Raw genomic sequence first — 26,826 nt, 5'->3', positions numbered from 1 at the left:
TCATCCTCATATTGGGGGCATCTGGACTAAAGGCCGCCTCAATGCCCTAAGGTCTATCCCTGGCCATGGGCATGGTTCCCATGTGACTGCTGGCATCTGCCCCCATAGGCATGGAGCTGTAGAAGCTAGTCTTGAAGCATAGTTGGCTAAACCATAATTCCTGATTTGCTCATTGCATACAGTTTAGTTGGGCAGCTAGTCCCTGGGGGAATTTGAGTAAATGAATCAATAAGCAGTTAGATTTTGAGGTGAGAGAAGAGGACCATGGTACATGGAGATGTTAGGCAGGAGGTCTTAGAGTGCTGGTAGGCTAAGATGACTTGAGAGGTGGGTGGAAGTCACATTTTTTAAAAAAAATTATTTATTCATGAGAGACACACACAGAGAAAGACAGAGGGAGAAGCAGTCTCCCTGTGGAGAGCCCTATGTGGGACTGGATCCCAGGACACCGGGATCACAACCTGAGCCGAAGGCAGAGGCTCAACCATTGAGCCACTCAGGCGTCTTGGAAGTCACATTTCTGAGGCAGCTCTGAATGTGGATGAACTTTTCCCAATGCCGAGTGGGGAGCAAGCTGAGGGCCCCAGAGCCAGGTTCTGTGGGGACAGCTCATTCCCATGTTTAGCTAGTACCCATGGCTACTAAGTTAACATTGTGACATCCTTCCCTTCCCTCATAGGGTAGAGATTGGGCAGGCAGGTTGGAATGCCTGGCCCATTTTACTTTTGTCTAGAAACTGTTTTAGATGGTGGAGAAAAGATGGCAAGATGGCAAGACCTGGGGATGGCAGCCAGACCTATGACTTTGTGGCCTTGGACCCTGAGTCCATAGCCAGAAGAGGTCAGGAAAACCTTTGATTTGGCTTTTTCGGAGCTGGAGCACTAGAGTGCCTCATCTGCACATCAGAGAGCTACATTGGGGTGGGGGTGAGAGTAGGGTGGGTGGCACTGGGAGAGGGGTGTCTCATCTTGACTAGTCTTTATGTGCTACAAACTGTGCTAGATGCTTTATGTGGGTTACCTCATTATTCAGTGTGAGTTATTCACTGAGGTCCAAAGTATTATTATCCCCATTTCACAGATACAGAAACTATGAAATAGAGAGTTGGCTAAGCCATTTGCCCAAGATCACACAGCTGACAAGTAAGTAGCTGTACCAGTATAATGTGATCCCAATTTATGCCCTTGTAACTACTCTGCTGGGATAATGGGATAAAGGGGAGTTTGGGGATAGAATGTCTATTTTAAAAAAATATTTCATTTATTTATTCATGAGAGGCACAGAGAGAGAGAGAGAGAGAGAGAGAGGCAGAGACACAGGCAGAGGGAGAAGCAGGCTCCATGCAGGGAGCGGACGTGGGACTCGAACCCGGGTCTCCAGGATCACACCCCGGGCTGAAGGTGGCGCTAAACCGCTGAGTCACCGGAGCTGCCCTAGAATGTCTATATATATTTTTTGCTATTATAATAAATTACTTAGGACCTGGTTCCCTCTTATGTTTATCTAGGGATTTCCACTTTCTGTGCAGAATACAAACCTGTGTGTCCTCATCCTGGCTCTTCTGTTGTTCTACCGGCAGAGATGCATGTTCGTTGCCACTGGGATGGATGGGTGCTTGGAACTACTCTCATTCTCACTTGGGGGCGGCTGTGAGCTGTCTTCCCATGTGTACAGGGATGGGCCACGATGGCCCAATGCAGTCAGGAGACAAGGCACCTGAGCTCTGTCTCCATCATTACCTATGCCTTTGCAGAATCTTTCTCTTTGTGAAGAAAAGACCCAAGGGAATAATTATTTCTGCTTAGCCTACCTTAAAAGGAAGGCACTGGTGACAGTAAAGAAATGGGAAGTGTTTTAAAGCTATTTGAAAGTACCAAGTGCTACACACAGGAAAGATATTTCCTGTGTGTATTTCCTCTGGAAATCAGGGGTATTTTCCCCGAGTGGTCATGTCATTGTTGTGAACCACAGATCAGGCCTCCTGGCCCTGAGCAGGCATCTGCTCTGTTGTGTGGCCTGCCCCCTTCCCTACTTGGGTCTCTGAACTATAGGGGATGGGGACCGGTTGACCCAGGGACTGGGGGAAGCAGCTCATAGTGAGAATAGGTCAAGGTTGCTCGTGGAAATACTCCAACCACTTGAGTTTCTGGGGCTTCTTGAGTGTGCTTTATCATTCTCTTATCCTAAGCTTGTTGCTTCTATTCAGAAAGCACTAGAAAGATTGGTTTGAAAGCATGGTGGGGGCCAGGCTAGGTGCCAGAAACTAGAAAGATGGCTGTAGAGCTGCTGGCATAGGCTTGACAGAGTTCCAGAAGCCCCTGAGCCCTTGGAGCAGCCACAGGTATCTTTTGTTCCCACTCTCTTGCCTCCTGTCCTTTCCAGGGGAGTTAATCTGGGGCTTCTGGGGTAAGAGACCATGGGGTCTGAGTGCTGGTTCTGCCATTTATTAGCTGTGTGACCTTGGACAAATAATTTAACTTCTCTGCATTTTAATGTTTACATCTATAAAATGGGAATGGTGACAGTACTACCATCTAACATTGTTGTTAGGATTGAGTGAGTTGAATTATGTGAAGGTCATAGGGAGTGCCGGGCACAGAGTCAGCCGGTTTCACATGTGTAAGCAAGCTTTTGTGAAAGCCTCGTTGCCTCCAGGTCTGTCCTGGGACCTTGTGTTTTCGTTGTTCATTTGTGGAATTCTTTCCTGCTGGTAGGTGATTATGGTGGATGTCCTAACAGTTATGTAGAGTTTGCATTTTGCTTATTATTTTTTTTTTTTTTTAGGATTTATTTATGAGAGAGAGAGAGAGCAGGGGGAAGAGCAGAGCCAGAGGGAGAGGAAAAGAATCTCAAGCAGACTGCACTGAGTAGATCCCAATACAGTGCCAGAATGGGGAACACCTGGGGCTGATGCAGGGCCTGATCCCACGATCCTGAGATCATGACCTGAGCTGAAACCAGGAGTCAAATGCTTAACTAACTGAGCCACCCAGGCGCCCCATGGTTTGTTTTAAATAGTGCTTGAATGGGCTTGAACTGTCACATGTTTTTCTTGACCTCTTTGTCTCTGTGTCCCACTTCAGTGTTTTGCTGATAGACTTCAGATTAAAAATAAATATTAAGTTCTTCATAGTCAAATATTGACTAACAAAGAACATAAATACATTTTAAAGAATTAAGTAAATGAGAGTCTAGATTTTCATTAAAAATTCATAATTTTCGAGTAGTTCTTAGACAAACATCTGTAGTCTGTTGCAAATTCACTTCCAAGGTTGGGCTGGGCTGGATCATGTGATAATCTTTATTTTTTAATTATTATACATTTTTTTCCTGCCTTTTCTTTTTCCTTTGTGTTTTGCTTCATATCTGGAATAAAGCCAATGAGATGCAATTTTCCATTTGCCATCCTTTACTGATTTCTTTTCATTTGTGCTCTATGTCAGATAAAGTTCTTATATCATTTTTATTTTTCTGTGATGATTCAGAAACTATCGATTATATTTCTGTCCTTTCAATGGGTACCCTCAAATTTTTAGCATATTAACTTAACTATATACTTTTTTCCTAAAAAATTATAAAATTCTTTCTTATTTCTGTCTTTTTCCATTCAAGAACTTAAAGGTGGTCTAGCTACAAAGTGAATGCCACCCTTGCCCATCTTTGCCTTGTTTTCAATAACTTTTATTTGGCTTAGAGAAATCAACTTCTTTTTTTTTTTTTTTTTTTTTTTTTTGAGAAATCAACTTATTATTGTGGAAAGTTTCAACTATATGTAATATTAGGGAAAATATTGTACCCATCACCCAGTTTCAGTAATGACTGGCACTTTGTCAGTCTTGTTTCATCTATAATTTCTTACTTATCTTCTTCCCAACATATTTAAAGACCCTAAGGCATCATACCATTTTCTCCACATACATTTTAGTATGGATCATTACCAGATGAAAAAGCATAAACACCGGGTTAAAAAAGAAAATTCAACCGAGTACATTCGAAGATCTAATTGGCTTTATTAAATGATTCATGAATCAGGCGTCATCCCATCTAGCAAGTAGGGAGGAATTCTGCTGAGCAAAACAAAGGAAAGGTTTTTAAAGGCTGAAAGAGGGGCGTCTGGCTGGCTCAGTCGGTAGAGCATGTGACTCTTGATCTTGGGGTCCTAAGTTTGAGCTCCGCGTTGTGCACAGAGTTTATTTATAAAATAAATAAATAAAGGCAGAAAGAGGGCATAAAAAAAAAGAAGAAAGGAATTTATTAGCAAGGAATGCATTGGATAGACAGAGTTGCCCTCCTTAAGTGGAAGTGGATGGGATCTGGCAATAAATTCCCTAATATTGACCAGGAAATTCCATGTTAACTGGTTAAAGGTTACATTCCTGGGGGGGTTAAAACTACAGTTAGGTTAGGTATTAAGTCTTGGTTTACTGACCTGGACCTTAACCTAAACCGTGCCACTTTGGGTATATGGTTTTTTATTTGTTTTTTTATTTATTTTTATTTATTTTTGTATTTTTTTTTATTTTTAAGATTTTATTTATTTATTCATGAGAGACACAGAGAGAGAGAGGCGGAGACACAGGCAGAGCTAGAAGCAGGCCCCATGCAGGGAGCCTGACATGGGACTTGATCCCTGGTCTCCGGGATCATACCCTGCCTGGGCTGAAGGCGGCGCTAAACCTCTGAGCCAGCCAGGCTGCCCTTGTTTGTTTTTTTAAATATTTTATGTATTTATTCATGAGAGACATTGGGGGAGGGGGGGAGAGGCAGAGACACAGGCAGAGGGAGAAACAGGCTTCCTAAGAAGCCTGGCGTGGGACTGGATCCCGGATCCCAAGATCACACCCTGAGCCGAAGGCAGATGCCCAACTGCTGAGCCACCCAGGTGTCCTCCCTTTTGATCAGACTTTCAGCTTAACTGAGAGATAGGATCAAAATTTAAGGCATTGGCACCACTCTCAGCTACTGCTTTAAAGTTCTCACAGCTTTTGTTGTTCCTTTGTGTGGTGCCCACAGGTCATGATGCATTTGTTTTATCTCTGTGATATCTATACGTTATGACTTGAGGTATACATTCTTCAGGTCAGCCATTGCTTTGTTCCTTTTCTGACTTAGGGAGTCCCATTCTTAGGGGGATCATTTGCTTGGTGGTTAGTGGCTATCAACATGCATATAAAGCTTTTGAGAGAATACAACACACCAGGGAGATTGTTGTGATTACCATAAGCAGGCTAATTACCAATATTTGGAGTGCACTTTGAAGCCATGGTCCCCAAGACCCAAAAGCAATCAAAGTCAAATAAGTCAAGAAAGACCCCAAGGAAGGAGTCATCTTTTAAGCCAAGTGGCTTGTTTTGTGATATTATGTAATTGAGTTTCAATTTCCCCAGAAGTATTTTTTAAAAATATTTCATTTATTTATTCATGAGAGACACACACACAGAGAGGCAGAGACATAGGCAGAGGGAGAAGCAGGCTCCATGCAGGGAGCCCGACATGGGACTCAATCCTGGGACCCCAGGACCAGGCCCTGGGCCGAAGGCAGGCACCAAACCGCTGAGCCACCCAGGGATCCCTCCCCAGAAGTATTAATTCAGGTCCAGCAAATGGTATTGGCCACAGCATAGACACCTCCCTGCTCAGCTAAAAGGTAGCCAAGAGCTTAGCCTATCATCCAGAGCAACTTAGGCCAGAGAATCTAAGGATCTTTGCTGGGTAGCTATTGCTTTAGCAGCAGATTCTGCAGTAATTTTTAAGAATTAAGAAGTTAGCCTCCTTCATATGTATCCTTAACCAGGGAAGTAAGGACCTGCCAAAAAGAGTGAATCCTGAATCATGAAGGCCTCCTGCTAGTCCTTTCTAAATTCCAAGGTGTTGACCAATGAGACGTCTTATTTTGCTCGTAAGAAGTTGAGACATAGTTAGATTTTCTTTTAGCCTGAAATAAAAGATTATTTTAAATCCCTTAGTAGTGGTCTGGGAGCTAGAGATGAGGGTGTGACCTTTCCAGGCCAATGCCAAAGAAAAGGAAACCAAAAATAAGGGTTTCATGTTTAAAGTATGAAGTGTGATCTGTCATGTTGGGTGGAAGCCGTATTCCTTGACGTCAGCTACGCCAACTTGATTTAGAGGTCTTCCAGCATCTGTACAAGACTAGGTGTAGAATGTAACTTCTTTAGCTGTGTGATGTATACCGAAGGCTTAATACTTTTAGCTTTATGGCAGTGTTGAGGAGAAAAAAGGCAAGAGAAATGTAGCTAAAATTGTATCTCCTTACAACTTGCAAATAAATCCCTGAGACAGACAGATTGTAACACTCCTACAGCTCGCTCAAGGACTTCCTGTAATGTTTTACCACTGTAGCTTTGCTCTTGTTAGTGTTGGTTTTCTCTGATAATCATATCACCTCCCCCAACCCTAAGATAGACGTTAGCAATCATCTTTCAAACATATGGCCCACTGACCTACATCTGAAGGGTCTCGAGACTGTTTTACTAGACAGTAGTAAATAATCTTATCTGAACAAAGCTGGCCCCTCAAGATCCTGAGGACCTTGCTTCCAAATTCCTTAGAGACTTACGCCATCCCTAACCCCCACTAACCAAAAAGTATATAATCAGTTGCACCTCACAATCCCAGGGCAGCTCTTTTTGCCCACCAGTGCTGTCCCCGTGCTATAATAAAAGCACCTTTTTGCACTCAAAACATCTCAATAATTATTATTATTTTTTGAGATTGTATTTATTTAGGAGTACCTAGGTGGCTCAATGGTTGAGCATCTGCCTTTGGCTCAGGTCGTGATCCCGGGGTCCTGGGATCGAGTCCCACATTGGGCTCCCCTCAGGGAACCTGCTTCTCCCTCTGCCTGTGTCTCTCCTCTTTCTGTGACTCTCATGAATAAATAAATAAAATCTTAAAAAGAAAAAAAAAGATTTTACTTATTTATTTATTTATTTGAGAGAGAGAGGGAGAAAGAGAACACAAGCAGGAGAGAGGGACAGATGGAGAGAAGCAGACTCCTCACTGAACAGGGAACCCCATGTGGGGTTTGATCCCAGGGTCTTGAGATCATGACCTGAGCTGAAGGCAGATGCTTAACTGACTGAACCACCCAGGCACTCTAGTAATTCTTTCTTGACCATTCACTTTGGCCCCACATCAGCAGTGTTAGTGGTCAGGAGTCCTTGCTTGGTAAAGTCATTTCCAATAGGGCCCAAGGGCAGTTTTCTTCTGATGACATTTTCAGAACACCCGCACACCAGGCTCTAAAGTACGGCCAGAAGTATCCTTGGAACTTGTTGATGGGCTTGATCATAAAACATTAGAGACTTTCAGTAGCAGGTCATACTAGCATGAGACAACAGGGGATTCGTGGAGGGTTGAATGCTGATAGAATTTCAAGAAGTTTGCAGAGGCTTTTTGTTGGTTTGTTTTGTTTTTTTTTAAAGGTTTTGTTTATTTATTCATGAGAGACACAGAGAGAGGCAGAGACATAGGCAGAGGGAGAAGCAGGCTCCCTGTGGGGAGCCCAATGTGGGACTCGATCCCAGGACTCCAGGATCATGACCTGAGCCGAAGGCAGACAGCCACTGAGCCACCCTTGCACCCTGAAGTTTGCAAAATTTTTGTTGAAGTTCATACGATTTGTCCAGTGAAATGGGTGCCTTAGTCACTGGAAATCATGGGGGTATCCCCCAGATGGGAAATACACATTTCAATGTTTTTTTGCTATTGTGGGGGCATTGGCCTTATAGCAGGGGAAAGCTTTAACCCATCTAGAAAACACACAGTAGTAACAAGAACATACTAATAATGTAGCTGGGTTGCAAGGGTACAGGAACACCAAGCTCTGGGGTCCCATACAGGCTAGGTTTGGCCCCTCATATTGACAAAGTCCAAAGGCAAGGAGATGAATGGTGGCAAAATAAGGGAGTGATTTATTTCAGTGAGGCCAACACTGAGAAGACGGGGGACTAGCACCCCAAAGACTGCCTCCGAAGTGCTGAAAATACTTCCAGGTTTCTATTAGGAAAATGTGGGAGAAAGGTCGGAGGATACATGTAGGTGGGCCGTGGATCAAGTCAGTCGTTCTCTTGGGGTCAGTTGCACGGGGTCTTCTTGGCTCAGGGCAGCCCTTATTGCTTGAGGGGGTAGTTATGGTTTCTATCAGAGGATCCTTTGCCTTCAAACTCTTTCACCTGAATTAAGAGATAAGCTGGACAGAAGAACTTAATCAATTAGAAAGTTCAAGGTGAATATGGAGATATTCAGACTCTTCTTTGAATAATCTATACCCAGGGTGCCTGAGTGGCTCAGTCAGTTGAACATCTGACTCTTGATTTCTGCTCAGGTCATGATCTCAGGGTCATGAGATGGAGCCCTGTGTAGGGCTCTAGGTGTGGAATCTGCTTAGGATTCTCTCTCTCCCTCTACTCATCTGCCCCACCCACCCCTCTGCCAGTTAAATGTGTGTACTCTCTCTCGATTAAAAAAAAGAAAATAATAATCTATACCAAGTGGCTGTTGAGTGAAGTCCAGCTGTAGGTGTTTAAAGGGGTCAGAGGGAGGAGGTCTGAGGCCTCTGGGAATAAAAACAGTTTTTTTTCCAGGATTATGTACCTGATTAGTGCCTATTTTATAGAAGTCTCCTCACAAATATCGACTCATAATTTGGATCATTTTAAATGCCCTATGGAAAGTGAAGGAATGCAAAAACCGAAAAATGGAGATTGTCAGGGAGGCAGGAAGAACCAAGTGGCTTTCTTGGATTCTCATACACCGGACTGTCTGTTTAATTTATAGCCACTGTATACTCACCTCAATTTCTCTGACTCGGGAGCAGACTGTTCCCATGTTACAAGGACATCAGGATGGCAAAGGTCTGGCTATGGAGGGCCATTTTTGCAGAAGCAGAATGGACTTTTCTTTATATGCCATAATCTTCATAGATCCTGCTGCTGCCTTTGCATAAAAGCCAATGACATGCTGGTTTCTTTCCAAAGACTCTTTTTTCCACGAACCTTCTTTTTTTTTTTTTTTTTAAGATTTTATTTATTCATGTGAGAGACACAGAGAGACAGGCAGAGACATAGGCAGAGGAAGAAGCTGGCTCTTTATGGGGAACCTGATGTGGGACTCGATCCCAGGACCCCAGCATCACGACTTGAGCCCAAGGCAGACACTCAACCACTGAAGCAACCCAGGCATCCCTCCACAAACCTTCTACAACTTTTTTTTTTTTTTTAACATTTAGATTTTGTCTTAAGTTTTTCCTCTTTAAATAATTAGCCTCACTCACTTTAGGATCAGATTACTTTCTTTTCCCTCCACAAGAACATGTTTTTATTCCTCATATTGCTTCTTATCAAAAACACATGTCCTACTTTCCTTGCATACAGTTGTTTCCTTTATTATTTCCAGTAGTCTTAAATATACTTACTGAAATGCTTAACTCTTAGAAATCTTAATTTTTAGTGATAATTAAGTAGTAACTAATTATGAACTGTTATACCAGCATTTTTTAGATTTGTAAATTTGTAAATATATTCTATAATTTCTAGAAGCATATACCTTTTAAAATTTTCCAACAGAGCATTAACATTCAGATATTTTTTAGTTTTCTTTCTTTTTTTAAAAAAGATTTTATTTATTTACTTGTGAGAGACAGAGAGAGAGGCAGAGACATAGGCAGAGGGAAAAGCAAGACTCAATCCCAGGACCCCAGGATCATGACCTGAGCCAAAGGCAGATGTGCAACCACTGAGCCACCCAGGCACCCATTTTTTAGTTTTCTATAATGAGAAGCCAAAGATAGATAAACCTTAATGTGGGAAACAAAGGCGAAAGAAATATTAAATTTCCATAGTTCTTACAGTTATTCACAAGTTCTTGGAAACAGGTGGAATGACATTCCCCTAGGAACTCAGCTGCCTTGATATTAATATTTTGCTAAGGGCAAAAGGCAATCTGAACATTATCCTGACACCCCCCTGTAAGTCTACTTTAACGTTTAAAAATTTCATTGGAAACTTCTTTTATCTTTACTCCCCAAGATATATGTTGGCCATCTTCCCGCTAGCATATGATCCACCAATATACATCTGAAGGTCTTATGATGAAGGTTTTATTAGACAAAAGTAAATGACCTTATCCTAACAATAGCTAGCCCCCTCAGGATCCTGGAAATCTTTCTCCTAAAATTCCACAGAGACTTATACTATCCCTAACCCCCTCTCAACTTGAAAGTATATAATAGGCCACTCCTCACAACCCAGTGTAGCTCTTTCTGCCCATGAGTCCTGTCCCTGTGCTTTAAGAAAACCACCTTTTTTGTACCAAAGACATCTCAAGAATTCTTGGCCATTGGCTTAGAACCCCAGCATCTTTCTTACATCAAACCTACGTTCACTATTTAATACTTTAGTATTTGGTCTTATTTGGAAATGATCTAGATATGTAATGAATTTAACTTAACTCATCATTTAACTTCACTTAGCAAAACCCTAAGGCTTTAGGTTACCAAAAAAGATTTGGGAAAACAATTTAAGTAAATCTAAGTATTGCTGAAAAGCTTAAATAAACTTTTATCTTGTTTACATCTATTTAATTTTCTTGTTCTTAATAACTCTTTTAGATTACTTCCATGGACTTCATTAAACATTAGCCAAAGTCAGCCATTATACTAAGCTCTTATTTTTTTGTTGATAGATCTTATAAGAGATAACACGAATTTATTTGGCTGGTAGAATTAAAGTCTTATATTTGATGTTGATAACTCTAAAGATGTCTATTTTAATTAAACCATCAACCTTAAAATAGCTTTTATATGAACTATTTTCCCAGATCCTGTAAACTGGAAAGCCATTTGGCTTAGTTTCTTTCTTTCTGAGAGTTTCAGAATGCCCAATCTTACAAGCGATTGCCTTCAAACCAACTAAACAGAGCTCTGTTACAAATTAATTTTAGCAATACCATCTGGAGGTAGAAAAATATCTCACATTTACAACATATATATGGACATACAAACACACAGATGCAAAGGATCTCATAGTTTCTAATATTTGTGGAGAAGATTTTTAAGATTTGTATTTTGTTCCTGGACTTAAAGGAGGTTGTGCTAGACTTTGGACACGGGAGCCCTTTTAGCAGTTTGTATTTTAACTGTTTGTACCTTCCATCCCCCTAAGTCTCAGGTGATTGTTGGCTGTATTTACATTTCAAAAGAATGGGAAGATGTACAACTTTTAAGGGACAGAGAAAGAATGTAACTAAGGTCAATAATTTACAAGTCCTTTGAGATAAACAAGGGAACTTTGGGGATTGGTAAAGAATAGGTGAATTTTGCATTGCCTTTAAAACTCACCTCCCCTCTTCTTACCTCTCCCCATAAAAAGATTTGTAAGATCAGGATAATTGTTCTCAATTCCTCAGAGAATTGGGTTGTAGCTTGAATGTCATCATAGGTTGATCCAACATATCCAACTACATTATCCTCAATTTGCTTCTTTTCTTCTAGGTACATAATTTTAATTTTAAATATTTCTGGCAGTATTGAATACTGCCCCTCTCCTTGGGTGTGAGATGGGTCCCCAAAGAGGGTGCAAAGGATATTACTTTCCCTGAATCCAGAGTCACTCCCAAAGATAGCCAAAAGAAAGAGCCAACAACCTGCTTGTCTCAGGTAGGCAGAAAACCAGGCTTTCAGTTATCCAAAATGAGACAGCAAGAAGGCATAGCTAGCCCTGGGAGAGAAGGGATCAGTAAACAATGGGTTTGGATCTGGAAAGGAGACAAAGGGAAACTGGTTTTCTCTCTCACCTGGGCACTACAGACAGATTCAGAACTGAATCTGGGGGCTTTTCACCCTTCACTAGCTTCTACCAGCTGTTCCAGGATCCTCTCTGCAGGCTCTGGAATCTATCAGAGGTTCCCCTTGGCTGATAAAGGGAATGATGTAGCAGGTTATCAGAAAATGCCTCAGTTTTATCAACTCTGGCAGGGGCCCATATGAGGGCCCTCTTTGCAAGGTAGGTATGGGAGTCTGTAAGGCCATTAACTTGGCAGATTTTTTTTATGGATATGTGTCTTTTTAGAGTGGAAAATGAATCAGGATGAGTAAAATGAGTTCTCAAAGGAGGAAAGAGGGGAGCAGTAAGAATTATGTCATTGTAGTCTTGTTTTAGGCACCACTCAAATTGATTTTCTTTAGGCTTTTGCAATGCATCTTTCAATGAAACTATTTTGGAATTTTGAAAATTTTTTGGAAGTTTCTGCTTGCCAGCTAAAACAGCTTACTTTGGGAACCCTTGTTTTCATCAAGTCCACTTTTTAAAATTAAAAAAAAAAGATTTTATTTATTTATGAGAAACACAGAGAGAGGCAGAGACATAGGCAGAGGGAGAAGCAGGCTCCTCACAGGGAGCCCAAGCCCAATGTGGGACTCCATCCTGGAACTCCAGGATCATGCCCTGAGCTGAAGGCAGACGCTCAACTGCTTCAACTGCTGAGCAACCCCAGGCATACCTTAAGTGCACTTCTTTTTTTCTTTTTCCGTTTTTTAAAGATTTTATTTCTTTATCAGAGACACAGAGAGAGAAAGAGAGAGAGAGAGAGAGGCAGAGACACAGGCAAAGGGAGAAGCAGGCTCCATGCAGGGAGCCCGACATGAGACTAGATCCCAGGTCTGCAGGATCACGCCCCGGGCGGAAGGTGGCACCAAACCGCTAAGCTACCGGGGCTGCCCTTAAGTGCACTTCTTAAATGATCTTATCTAAGTGGAATATTCCCCATGATGGCCATTATATTTCTAGGTTGTTTTTAGTAAAATCTTGCCGTTTCTGTAGATAGTCACAGCTCCTGACACCAGTTTTTAGGCATAAAATAAGCAAGTGTGCTGGAAGGTGCTGCACTTGAATTCTTTGGATTTTAAGGATCCCAGTAGCTAAGGCTTTATTTACATAAAACAAGACAAACAAATGTGTACTTTAGCACACCAGCAATAACCAAAAGATGTCCTTATGGCCTGGTCGAGAGAAGCCATGGGTACCACCAGTAAAGCCCCACAGGGACTAAGCCAGCAGACTCCATTATGGAGACTGAGGACTGGAAATGGGGAAAGGACTAAACCAGCAAACTGCAGGTAGGAACTGGGGATTTCAATGTGGAATTGGGGGCTGAACCAAGGGCTTAGTGATGGGATTTGATGTGAGGTAAGGCCTGTGAGGAAACGGTCAAGAAAGAATTCTTGTGAGACATTTTTGGTGCAAGAATAGTGGAGTTATTAAAGCATGGGAACCTGTGGACAGAAAGAGCCACCCCAAGATTGTGAGGAACAATTGATTATATGCTTTTAAGTTGGGAAGGGTAGAGATAAAGGAAGTCTCCAAAAGGACTTTCATTTCTTTTCTTCTTCTTTTATTTTTAAGATTTATTTATTTATTTGGGAGAAAGAATGTGCATGCATGTACTTGCACAAGTGGGGGAAGGGGCAGAGGAGAGAGAATCTCAAGCAAACTCCCCGCTGAGCTTGGAACCCAACACAGGGCTCAGGGCTTAGATCCCATGTCCCTGAGATCATACCTGAGCTGAAATCAAGAGTTGAGCTGAAATCAAGAGTCAGACACTTAATCGACTGAACTACCTGGGCCTCCTCCAAAAGGATTTTCATATATTAAAGAAGACTTACAGAATCTTGGAGGCCTGGCTATTGTCAAGCTACGGTTGTTTTTGCCTCTAGCAAAGCATTAACATTAAGACAGTTGAGAGTTCCTGGAGGAATGTCATACTCTGTCTCAAATATTTATTGATGGGCTGCAAGTTGTAAGGAAATTTAATTTTATCTACATTTCCTTTTGCCTTTGTTCTCCACATCATAAGGTCCAGTGTTTGGTTAGATCTTGTCAGTATATACTAACCTGTTAATCCTGGAATGGAAAGCCAATTATGTTGGTAGGATTCAACAAGGGCACTGAGACCAAGAACTCAGAAGAGCTGCAGGGCACCACACCTGTTACTCATTGTCCCTGAATGACATCAGATGTATACTTTGGATCCTGACAGTGCCACCAAATCTGTTAAAAAATAAAATTCATCCGAGTAAATTTGAAGATCTAATTTGGCTATATTAAACGATTCATGAATTGGGGAACATCCCATCTAGCAAGTAAAGGGGAGCTGTGCTGAGCTAAACAAAAAGAAGGTTTTCAAAGGCAGAGGGAGAGTAGGGCACCTGCATGGCTCAGTTGGTTAGCGTCTGCCTTGGGCTCAGGTCCTGATTCCCCACATCAGGCTCTCTGCTCCTCAACAGGGAGTCTGCTTCTCCCTCTCCCTCTGCCCATTCCCCTGCTTGTATGTACTCTCTCTCTCTCAAATAAATAAATAAAATCTTTTTTAAAAAAGTAAAGGCAGAGAGAAAGCATTAAAAAAGAAGAAAAGAATCTATGAGCAAGGAATGCATTATTTAGGCATTTTGCCCTCCTAAGGGAAACTGAAGGGAAGTATAAACCCTGGATATTGGCTCATATAATTATGGAGGTTGAGATGTCCCCAGATTGCCATCTGCAAGCTGGAGACTCAGGAAGACCTGAGGGTTGGAGAGCCAATGATGTAGATGCCAGTCTGAGTCTGAAAGCCTGAGAAATAGGAGCACTGAGGTCAAGAAAAGATTGATGTGCCAGGACTAAGCAAACAGAGCAAATTCCACTTTTTTGTTCTATGCAGGCTCTCAATGGATTGGATGATGCCCACCCACATTGGAAAGGGCAATCTGCATAACTTAGTCCACCGATTCAAATATTCACTAATTTCTTTCAGAAACACTTTCACAGACACAGCCAGAAATATTGTTTAACCAGGTATCTGGGGATTCCATGACCCAGTCAAACTGACACATAAAATTAATCATCAAGAGCCTACAAGCAATGGTATCCCAGGAGCAATGAACACATATAAAGTATGATCTTAATTTTAAAATATCATTTCCCAGTGGAAGAACCAGGGATCCTTGGATAAATGAGTCTGAGGGCAGGATCAGGGAAAGTTTAAGGTGAACCTAGACTATCATGTTAGTCCAGAAAGTAAGTGTTCAAAAAACAGTGGGAACACATGAGCCAGCTTGAAGGAACTCAATCAGAGAATCAAAATAAATAATGAGAGGAATGGTTTTTAACACACCATATTTAAAAATTAATGAGTTTATTTTGATACTAACTTCAATGATAATGACTGAGCCAGTGGAGGGGTGAAGTAGGAAAAAAAGGCTGTCCTTGGGATAGGGAGATAATATGGAAGTGTATCTATCTCAGCTTGGACTTAGAAGGAAAAAAGTATCACCTGAGAAATTAGACCTACAGGTCTGCTCACACTGGTTGGGGTTTAATTTTTTCACTTCTAATGTGATATAACAACTATCAAGATGAGATATAAAAAGTGGTCCTGTATATGTATTTTAGCACAATTAAAAAATATGGTCCTAGACCACTGACTCCCTGAACACTTGAAAGAGGCAAAGGCAAGACAACTTTTAAGGCTGTATAGAATCTGCACAGACAAAACTGCTGAAGATAGGCTCATAGCTCTCAGTTATAGAATACACAAGGAAACAATCCAGCATGAATGAGAGCTAACCTAGAGGATAGCAGGGTTAGATCCCAGAATTCAGCTAAAGTGATTCACAGTTTATGAATATAAAAATGAAAATATACTAAATAATTTAAAGCATAAAAAGGAATCAAATTATGAAAATGACTAGGCAGATATTTAAGAAAAATATAATTTCTAAACATAAAAGTATATGTGTTCATTTATTCACCAAATCTCAATGAATGGGTTAAATAGCAGATTGATATATCTTAAAAAAGAATAACTATAAATGGAACTGAGAAAATTACCCAAATGCAAGATAGAAGGGTGAAAAGCTGAGGGAAACAGTAGGTGAAGGGTGGAAGGAGGAGGAGAGAGAGAAAACAGTGAAAAGATGGGACGCCTGGGTGGCTCAGCGGTTGAGCATCTGCCTTCAGCTCAGGACATGATCCTGGGGTTCTGGGATCGAGTTCTGCACTGGGCTCCTGCATGGAGCCTGCTTCTCCTCCCTCTGCCTGTGTCTCTCATGAATAAATAAATAAAATCTTAAAAAACAAAAAAAAAAAGAAAAGGTCGAAAAGATCTACCATGTATGTAACTAGATTTCCAGAAGGAAAGTTTAAAAATAGAAGAAACACAATATTCAAAGAGAAATCTGAGTGTTTTCCAAAATTGATGAGATATATGAGTTCTCAAACTCAGGAAATATATTCCAAACAGATTAAATAAAATATAATTCATACCTAGATCTAGATCCTATAGACATCACAAAGTTAGTACAAGTATTATGAACAATACAATATACTAAAGTTGTGGGGTACCACCACAGCAGTGCTTAGCCTTAAATGCATATACCAGAAACAAAGGAAAATTGGAAAACCAGCAGTCTAAGCTTCCATCTCAAGAATCTAGGCAAAAATAACAAACTTAAGAAATTAGAAGAAGGAAATAAACATAACAGATATTAATGAAATAGAAAACAAATGTACAATGAAGAAATTTATCAAACCCCAAATTTGGTTCTTTAGCAAAATGAATAATGTTGAGAAATCTCTAGCAAAACTGATCAAGAAAAAAAGAAAAGGAGACAATGTTACTGAACCCAGGTTTGGCTTGCCTGTCACTTGAAAGGCCATTACTCAAGAGACAAGTATTTGATTGGAAAGAAATTTGAGCTTTATTCAGGAATCCAGCAACCCAGGAAGAAGGCAGACTCTTGACCAAAAGCCAACCTAGGTTTCTGCCTGGCTCCTGGGTTTTTTAAGGAGTTTATGGTAGTTAATCAGCAAAAGGAGTGCAATGGCCTACAACATTTCTTGATTTCATGCAGACTTGGTGATGTGAGCTACAAATGTTATCTCAGTGCTTCAAGGTTGTGCAAGGGGGTCTCGTTCTTGTTTCATGATATGCAGGAATACTCTGTTCTTTCTGCAGAGGAGGGCAAAGTCTATATAGATTCAGAAAGGGAGGTCAGTAAAATCATTTTTGTGACCTAGAAAAAAAATATTTTGCTAAGAAATTGCTGGGCTAGTCTGAAAGCTAAGGCATCTTCAGACCTGCTGGCCTCTGTGGCCTGGGAAAGTTTGGTCCTTCCCTCCTCAAGGCAGATCTCAAAGAATCAATTAGTTCTGTTACTGATCAAAGGCCTTAGGTCAGCAAGTAAGGAGTCTGTTAACTTGAAGCAAGTCAACCTTTAAGACTGGTTGGAGTGCTGTTAAAAGTACATCATTACAGATCATACAGTTATGCTCCAGATGTTAGGAATAACTGTATGCTTTTAAAACACAGCTTACCCTACTGACAGGACAAGAAAAAGAAAAGCTGAATAGTTTGATATCTATTGAAAAGATGATTCTATTGTTAAAAGCCTCACAAAGAAAACCCCAGGCCAAAATAGCTTCACTGGCAAAATTTTCCAACCATTTAAATAAATAGCGGTTTTGCACAAACTCCTACTGAGGAATAGAAAAATAGGGAATACTCACCAACTCATTTTATAAGGTCAGCACATTCTAGTCACAAAAGTCCAACAAGTATATTACAAAAAAGAAAAATTACTGCATCAAGATTAAGGGCAGTTTATTCCAAAAATACAAGAGAAGTTTAATAATTGAAAATCAACCAGTTCACCACAAAAAAAGGGAGAAACAAGAAGAAAAAACATAATTATCTTGACAAATTGGAAAAGACACTTGATAAAATTCAACACTGGGGCACCTGGGTGGCTCAATCGCTTCAGCATCTGCCTTCGGCTTAGGTCATGATCTCAGGGTCCTGGGATTGAGCCTCATGTTGGGCTCCCTGCCCAGTGGTGAGCCTGCTTCTCCTTCTGCCTCTGCCTGCTACTCCTCCTGCTTGTGCTCTCTTTGTGTCAAATAAATAAATAAAAACTTTTTTAAAAATTCAAACCTATTCATGATTAAAGGGAGAAAAAATTCTTTAGCAAGCTAAGAATGGAGGATAATTTTGAAAAATATGATAATTATCAACTATAATATCTGCCAAGAACATCATATGTAGTGGTGAAAAATGCTGAAAGCTTTCCTGTAGATATTACACTTATTCAACATAGTACTGGAACTTCTAGCCAGTTTGGTAGGGCAAGGAAAAAGAAAAAGTATAAGACTGAGAAAAATGAAATAAAGCTGTATTTATTCACAGGTGGTATAATTGTGTATACAGCAAATCCAAGAAATCTATAGGTAAATTACCTGAAAGGTTAATTTTAGCAAAATCACTGGACACGAGTTCAATATTTGAAAAGTCAATTGTATTTGTGTGTATTAGCAACAAATTTAAATAAAAGAACTTGAAGATATTATATGCAAAAGCCTGAAAAATATCAAATTACTGGAGAAAAAAATCTAGCAAGAGAAGTATAATACCACTTCAGAGTGCTATTGACACTTTGGAATGGATAAATATTTGTTGTAGAGGTCAATTAGTTTGGACTGCTATTTTAAAAAGTGTGCAAAACTATCTCTAGTTAAGAACGACTGTTTTACAGTGAAAACTATGATATAGAGAAAAAAATTTAAAACCCTTAATAAATGAAAAATATGCATGCACGTTCTTTGATTAGAAGATTTAATAGTGTAAAAATGTCCATTCTTCAGTGAAAACCTAATCAAAATCTCAACAGAATGTGTGCATGTGTGTATATGCACATGCATGTGTATGTGCATACATGTGAAAATTATAAAGCAAAATCCAAACTTGATACAGAAATACAAAAGTTCAAGAGTAGCTAAGGCGATCTTGGAGATGAATAAACTTGAAGAATACATATTTCTATGTAAGTGTTGTAACTCAGTATTTTAAAAGTAGATAACTACTAAAAAAATAGATATTGAATGACTAACTTTTTTTTTTAAGATTTTATTTTTAAGTAATCTCTACACCCAATGTGAGGTTTGAACTCACAGCACCAAGATTAAGAGTCTCAAGCCACCTACTGAGCCAGCCTGGTGCTCTGAATGAATAACTTTTAAACCACTAGAATATAAAAGGGTAATAGGAAAAACCCAGTGGAAGATAGGAAAAAATAAAAACCGAAGCACAAAAAGTCTTGGTTAATAGAGAGTATGAAATTAGATGATAAAAAAACAATGAAAAGATGTCAGTAATCATAAGTGAATTGAACCTGTCAGATAAAAGAACCTGATTGAAAAATATATCAATTTTTTCAAATAATAAGAGCTATTTCTGAGCTGTTTGCAAGAGATGACTTAAAAAATGATACACAAAAATTTTATATTAATGGAACACCTGGGTGGCTCTGTGGTTGGGTGGCTGCCTTCAGCTCAGGTTGTGATCCTGGAATCCGGGATCGAGTCTTGTATCAGGCTCCTACAAGGAGCCTGCTTCTCCCTCTGTCTATGTCTCTGCCTCTCTCTCTGTGTCTCTCACGAATAAATAAATAAATATTTCTTAAAATTGTATTAAAAGAGAAGTTGGGGCACCTGGGTGGCTTAGTCAGTTAAGCATCTGTCTTCAGGTCTGGTCATGATCCCACTGGGGGTCCAGGGATGGAGTTCCAAGGCAGGCTCCCTGCTCGACGGGGAGTCTGCTTCTCCCTCTCCCCCTGCTCATACTCTTTCTTTCTCAGATAGATAGATTGATAATAAAATATTTTTTAAAAAGAAAAAGAAAATATAGAGAAGTTGGTATTATCTACTCTAATACCAAACAAAATAGACTTTAGGGAAAAAACATTTTAGGGTTCAAATGTGGAGGATAGTCATAATTCAATAATAATAATAACAATTTACCAGGAAGATATATCTTTTCTACATTTATATACACCCAATAATATAGTTTCAGAGCATGTGAGTTGAAGATGAACTTAAAAAGAGAAATTGCCAAATCAAATTTTGGTGGTCAATTTTAATACATTTCATTCTGATAGAGTGAGGTGAACTCATATATCAAGTAGACCAAAAATTAAGAGGATGTGGAAGATTTGAAACACACAGCATGCTTGATCTAAAGGAGTATCTTCAACTCTGTATACAATGTTTAGAATCTATTCATTTTTTTAAAGTTTTATTTATTTAAGTAATCTTTACACCCTGTGGGGGACTTGGACTCATGATCCTGAGATCAGGAGTCATGCATTCCTGTGACAGAGCCAGTCAGGCACCCTGAAACGATTCATTTTTTTTTAAAGTTTTTATTTATTTATTCATGAGAGACAGAGAGAGAGAGAGAGAGAGAGCAGAGAGAGGCAGAGACACAGGCAGAGGGAGAAGCAGGCTCTATGCAAGGAGCCCGAGGTGGGACTCGATTCCGGGACTCCAGGATCACGCCCTGGGCTGAAGACAGGCGCTAAACCACTGAGCCACCCAGGGATCCCCCTAGACGATTCATTTTTTAAGTTTACATAGAATATTTACAAAAGTTGGCCATCCACTAGGACACAAAACAAGTCACAAAAAAGACCCAAAAGATCAGAATCATATTTATATTCTCTGATCATGATACCATTAAGCTAGATACCTATTTCTGTAGGTCTAAATGGTCATAATTTAAACAAAACATACATTTGGGCATTATGAAATATTCCTAAATAACTCATGTCTCAGACAGTAAATTATATTCGAAAATAGAAAATTAGCCACATAGACCTCCTCACTGACCCTGAACCTGCCAGAAATACACCCACATCACTGTCTTTGTCCATGCTGTTTTTCTACATATTAAGAGTCACGTAATGGGGCTAAAGAGATACTTAGGGGAAAATTTATACCTGTACATGCTAGTATTGAAAAATGAAGAGAAAAAAAAATCAAGCCATTAAAAATCATAGCAAACCTACTAGCAAAATATCTTTAAAAAAAATTCCTGCATTACCAATTTGGCTTTATCCTCATTTTTCAAGGGTGATTTAATATTAGAAAATCTAACATCATTTACCACCAGGTCACCAGACATGGTCATGTACATTGTCACAGAGCTGCCAGATGTCAATTAAGACTAGGAGCCAAACTAGAAATAACAGGGAGGCCTTTATTTACTTAGTGTAAGCAAGAGGCTACATATGAAAGGACATTGGCTTCCCAAAGTTCTCTTTTCTCTCCATGAAACAGCACTGAGTGAAAGGTTAGCTGAATCAGTGAAGTGGGGAAGCCCTGTCCAGGGAGCCCAGGGAAAAAACACTCTTGCTGTTTGATGGAATGGGAACCAGGGTGAGGGTAGTGGGAAGGGCTAGATGCAGAGGCATCTAAGCAGTGTCTCAGCTGACCCCCTTCCTCCTCCAGGGAAGACTCTTAGGCTAGGAATGTAGATATTGCAGGTATATGTAAGAGCATGGCTGGGAGGAGGCTAGGGAGCTGAGTCCCTGGCTGGCACTGCACAGGCTGTGCATCAAGTTTTTTGGGAAGGCAGCTTCTCTACTCCCACCCCCATCCCATGAGGGCTGCCAGGCAAAGCCTTTATAGTTGCCTGCAGTCAGACCTGAACCATCATACATAGGATTTGGCCTGGAGCCAGACTTCTTACAGGTTATAAGCTATATGTGGGCATCTTGCTGAAGAGTTGAAGGTGGCTGAAATTCAGCTGAAGCTTTGCCTCCAAGCTCTGGGGCCTGGCATGAGGCTGTGTCCCCCTGGAGGAAGGAGCACCTTCTCATTCACCATACAGGCTATTGACAGCCCTGCCCACACAAACAGATTAAAGTATATCTTACAAAGTCTTCAGTAGATGGAAAAGGCATATGATAAAATTCAATACATTTTTTAAAAGATTTTATTATTTATTCATGAAAGAGAGAGAGGCAGAGACAGGCAGAGGGAGAAGCAGGCTCCATGCAGGGAGCTCAATGTAGGACTCAATGTAGGACTCAATCCCGGGACTTCAGGATCACTCCCTGGGCTGAAGGCAGGTGCTCAACTACTGAGCCACCCAGGCCTCCCAAAATTCAACACATTTATAACTTAATAAATGAATAAACCACGGACTAGGAAGGGAAGGAAATAAACCAGGGAAGGAAATTTCCTTAACCTAGTAAAATGTGTGTCTGTGTCCAACTTTCCTCTTCTGAGGGCACCAGCATGTTGGATTAGGGTCTACCCTACTGATGTTAATAATCGCATTTTTAAAAGCCCTGTCTCCAAATGCAGTTACAGACTTCAACATGGTATTTGGAGGGATACAGCACAAGAGGGTAGATGCTGCTCTATTTACTGAGATGGTGAAACCAGGAGAGGAATAAACTTGAAGCTTGACCCACAGCAGAGCCCTGAGGCATTCTAGCTTCTAGAGACTGACTAGAAGTAGAGCCCAGAAGAGTGGCCAGTGGGAAAGAGGAAGCCAGAAACCTATAGTATCTTGGAAAGTGAGAGAGAAGAGGCAGCAAATTGTGTTGATTCTATCCTTCCATGTCTCTTAAACTCCTGGTTTATACTCTCAAATTGACCTCCACCCTGATTCCACCAGCAGAATCTGAGCCCTTTCTTCCAAGTGTGGGCCCAAGGGGATGCATTTTCTACAGATACTATCAAACCAATAAAACCCAGTCTGCTTTTTCTTATCACCATGTGCTGGCAATTCTAAACCATGTGGGTAATAAATGCTTTTCTGAAAAAACAATTTATCGGTCTTAGTTCGAAATAATGGCTGTGGTTATGTAAGCTTCAAATGGAACATATTTATTACCATCTTTAGTAAACCTTATACTTGGAAGCTAATTCAGGGAATTCACAGTGATACAGTGGGCTGCCACACATGTGTTTTGAAAGTAAGTTCTTGGGGTGCCTCGGTAGCTCAGTCAGTTGAGTGCCGGATTCTTGATTTTGGCTTTGGTCATGACCTCAGGGTCCTGAAATTGAGCCCAGAGTTGGCCTCTATCACTCAGCAGGGAGTCTGCTTGGACTTTTCTCCCTCTGCCCCTCCCCCTGTGGGTGCACAATCTCTCTCTAGAATAAATCTTTTTTAAAAAAAGAAAATAAGTTCTTAATAGTTTGGGATCTTTAAAGCTCATTTTAGGCACAGTTCGTGTCTTCAACCATTATGATCATACATATTCCTGTATTTATTTTTTAATTTTATTTTAAGATTTTATTAATTTATTCATGAAAGATACAAAGAGAGAGGCAGAGATATAGGCAGAGGGAGAAGCAGGCTCCCTGTGAGGAGGGATGTAGGGCTCAATCCCAGGACCCTGGAATCACTACCTGAGCCAAAGGCAGACTTTCAACTACTGTGCCACCCAGGTGCCCCTATTCTTGTGTTTAAACAGTAGATTCATTTCCCAGAGTTAGGAGTCTCTCATGTTCTGTCTCCCTTGGTGGAAAGGGAGGTGGGCGGGGGTGGGGGTGACTGGGTAATAGGCACTGAGGGGGCACTTGATGGGATGAGCACTGGGTGTTATGCTATATGTTGGCAAATTGAACTCCAATAGAAAGAAAGAAAGAAAGAAAGAAAGAAAGAAAGAAAGAAAGAAAGAAAGAAAGAAAGAAAGATAGATTAGGCTTACCATAGGGAAAAGATAAATAAACAGTAGATTCAAAATCTACCAGGATAGCATAGCAATTGTAAATACAAAAGAAATAGCACGAGTTACAGTAATCATGTCATTGTAATTATGACCACTTGGAGTTTTACTTGTGTTTAAAATTTAAAATACTGAAAGAATACAAAGTATTTGATATATTTTTGTTCGGGAAGTGCATATTTTAGTTCATGCATGAAATATTTTACTGAATTTGAAGATCCTTAAATTGAAATTTATTCTTTTTTAAAATGTTAATCCTTGCTAAAGAACAAATTAAGACAATAATGCTTATTACTGATTACCATGTTATTGTTAACAAAAATAATTTTGTTTTCTAGAGGAGGAAGATGTCTAAAAATGATCCATTCCCTGAGTATCCAATATGCTTACTATCCAAAATACTTAACATTTCATTTTTGAATATACATATATAAGGACAAAGCTTACTACCTCCTAGAATGCTTTCTATCCTTGCAATTTGAGAACTGGATGAGGAAAAAATAATCCGGTTTTTCTGGCCAGTGTGGAAGGACACTGAGGAATATCAGATAAAATGTGGTAGTCTTCATAGGAAATCAGCTGATGGAGCCATCTATATTTTCACAGAAATGCCTCACATGTGGAGTTTTAATTTACTGAGTTTCTTTGAATATTTTCTTTTTTTTAAGATAATAAAAAGTAGTGATTTCCTAATTATTCTTCCTTGAACCCATAAAGTGATATTAAGGAGTGAATGCAGAGTTGGGATCCCAGCCTCCCAGCCCCACTTGAGCCCAAACAGGTCACATCTATGTGTTAAAGTCCAGATGTTACCTGCTGAATTGTGTTCATTCAGAATTCATATGTTGAAGGCCTAAGTAACCATTAGTACCTTAGAATGTGACTATATTTGGATATAGACCCTTTAAAGTAGTGATTAGGGGCATCTGAGTGGCTCAGTCAGTAAACATTGGACACGTGATTTTAACTCAGAGCATGATCTCATGGGTCATGGGACTGAGCTCCGCATCAGGCTCCACACTCAGCACAGAGTCTGCTTGTTCCTCTCCCTCTGCTCCTTCCCCCTCCATTCAAATAAATAAAATCTTAAAAAAAAAATAAAGTGATGATTAAATGAAAATGACGCTCTTAGGGGAAGCCTTAATCCAGTATGGGTGACGTCTTTATAAGACGAGATCTGGACACACAAAGAGACACCAAGGGCCCACATGCACAAAGGGACAACCACATGAAGAAGCAAGTGGCCAGCCATCTGCCAGCCAAAGAGAAACGTCTCAGAGGACACCAACCCTGCTAGTACCTTGATCTTAACTTCTGGACTGTGGGGGGAAAAAGTTGTATGTTATATATAGCCATCCAGTCTGAAGTATTTTATGAAGGCAGCCCTAGCAAACTAATAGATCAGGTGGCATTTGTTTGAACTGAGGGTTCCACAGCTAGAAAGTATTAGGAGATTACTAGAATAGGGGACAGAGTACAGACTTTGAGACCATTCCCCTGGGTTTGAATCCCAGCTTTGCTTTCTAGTAGCAAATCAATGGTGGGCCATTTATTGAATGCAGGGAGTCCAATTTTATGTCTGCCAAGTGGGGGATTTCATTGGGGATGACATGGGGTAATGTATGGAAAATGCCAGGCCCACAGTAGGAGCCCAATAAATGAGGATACTAAACGAAAGCATTCCCCACTGCCTCAGCTCATGTAAGTTAGATTCTGTCCAAGCTGGCTACACTGGGGAGAACTGGAAATCTGTGGGTTTTGCAATTAAGGGAGGGTCATTTAAAAAATGTTTGGTTGGTTAAGTTTTAAAAATTCTGCTAAATTTGCATGTAGTGTTACCCGAGTGGTTGAGAAGATTGAAAAACAAGTGTCTTTTTTATGCTTATAAAAATAGCATATGTTTATCCATATATTATGGAAATACACATATTCTATAGATGTATTTTAGAAAATTTGCATGAAAGGTGCAGGAGTCTAGAAAAGAAAACAACTCATAATAAAATCATTCACAGGCAACCACTGCCCACATTTTAGTATGTTTTCTTTCAATTTTTTTTCTGTTGTCTTTTTTAAAATCAAGGACATCAATTTTGTGCCATGTTTTCTCATTGAATTTTTATCCAGTCTGGTACCCGTCTTTTGGTGGGATCATCTAGCCCATTCACATTCAGAGTAGCTATTGAAAGATACGAATTTAGTGTCATCGTATTACCTATACAGTCCCTGTTTTTGTGGATTGTTTCTTTGGGCTCCTTCTTTCTTTTACAGGGTTTCTCACTGAACTTTTAAGCATGGGCACTTCCTGTGCCATTACAACATCTTAACATTCATTTCTCTCTTCTGTCCTGTAAGTCCCACTGTGGCCATAGGATCTGATGTGACTTGGCACTTAAATTGGGGAAAACAGATCTGGGTTTGGGTGGGTGTGCAAACACCAGCAGTCACTCCTCATCAAGAGTCCCTGGCAGGAGCTTGGAGGCTGAGATGTGACTTGCCTGTGCCCCGAAGCCTACCAGTGAGACACCCCCACCCCCACCCCTATTCGCCATCTGGGTTCCTGATACTCTGGCCCTTTAAGAACAGAGCTAGAACTTGGGCAAGCCTGACAAGTGGTCTCCTAGGAGCTGAAGGACAACACAGAGCTTCAAAGATTAGGTCTGAGGTGGGGACCCTCCACAACAGGGAATGGCCACGCAGAGGCCAATCAGGTAGAGCAGGGTCTGGGAGTGGATTTCTCCTTCCTTTCTTCCTCTGACCCCTTCACCTTTAGCCAGTCCTCTCTTCTCTACACTTTCCTTTCTAGCCCAGCCCTTTCCAGCTTCCCCACCCCTGCCTTTCTCTGTCCTTCTGTTAGCATTCCCACTTTCTCAGCTACAGATGGTCTTCATTTCTGGAGACAGTTCTTGCTTATTAAGAGTTTCTTGGTTGATCTTGAAATTTTATGTGAAAAAAAAAAAAAAGATTCTGCAGACAATGACAATTTGATCTCATCAAATTTCCAACCTTTCCTGTCCTTTCCGGTTTTCTTTCTTTTGTCGAATTGCTTTTACTAGTACCTCTAGAAAAAAAAAAAAGACAAAAAGATAAAGGGTGCCTGGCTGGCTCAGTGTGTAGAGCATGGAACTCTTGATCTGGGAGTTGTGAGTTTGACCCCATGTTGGGTGTAGAGATTACTTAAATAATGAATAGAATCTTAAAAAAAAAAAAAAAAAGGCATCGATGAATATCCCTGGCTTGCTCTGAAATTAATGTGGTAT

General features: G+C 40.4%; 1 protein-coding gene and 1 long non-coding RNA gene across 6 annotated transcripts in view; one reads left to right on the top strand and one right to left on the bottom strand.

Annotated features, from left to right (window-relative positions):
- Nucleotides 1-7,476: 7,476 nt before the first annotated feature.
- LOC144296522 (uncharacterized) lies at nt 7,477-26,087 on the bottom strand. 2 transcript variants are annotated; one of them, XR_013363619.1, is made up of 3 exons: nt 25,782-26,087; nt 13,911-14,066; nt 7,477-8,212 (listed from the first exon to the last, which is right to left on the bottom strand). It is a non-coding gene; the product is annotated as an uncharacterized LOC144296522 (long non-coding RNA). The 2 variants fall into 2 exon arrangements; XR_013363620.1 differs by lacking the exon at nt 25,782-26,087 and adding an exon at nt 17,562-17,878.
- A 91-nt stretch (nt 26,088-26,178) lies between these two features.
- Nucleotides 26,179-26,826, top strand: part of R3HCC1 (R3H domain and coiled-coil containing 1) — a 47,255-nt gene continuing 46,607 nt past the window's right edge. For all 4 annotated transcript variants that reach the window (XM_077868836.1, XM_077868834.1, XM_077868833.1 and 1 more), the window contains exon 1: nt 26,179-26,277. The gene's annotated coding sequence lies outside the window, so the exon portion shown is untranslated. The remainder of the gene's footprint in view (nt 26,278-26,826) is intronic.

The sequence above is a fragment of the Canis aureus genome, chromosome 24 (assembly GCF_053574225.1).
Source record: "Canis aureus isolate CA01 chromosome 24, VMU_Caureus_v.1.0, whole genome shotgun sequence".
In the NCBI taxonomy this organism is placed as follows: Eukaryota; Metazoa; Chordata; class Mammalia; order Carnivora; family Canidae; genus Canis; species Canis aureus.
This window is presented reverse-complemented; position numbering and strand designations above follow the sequence as displayed.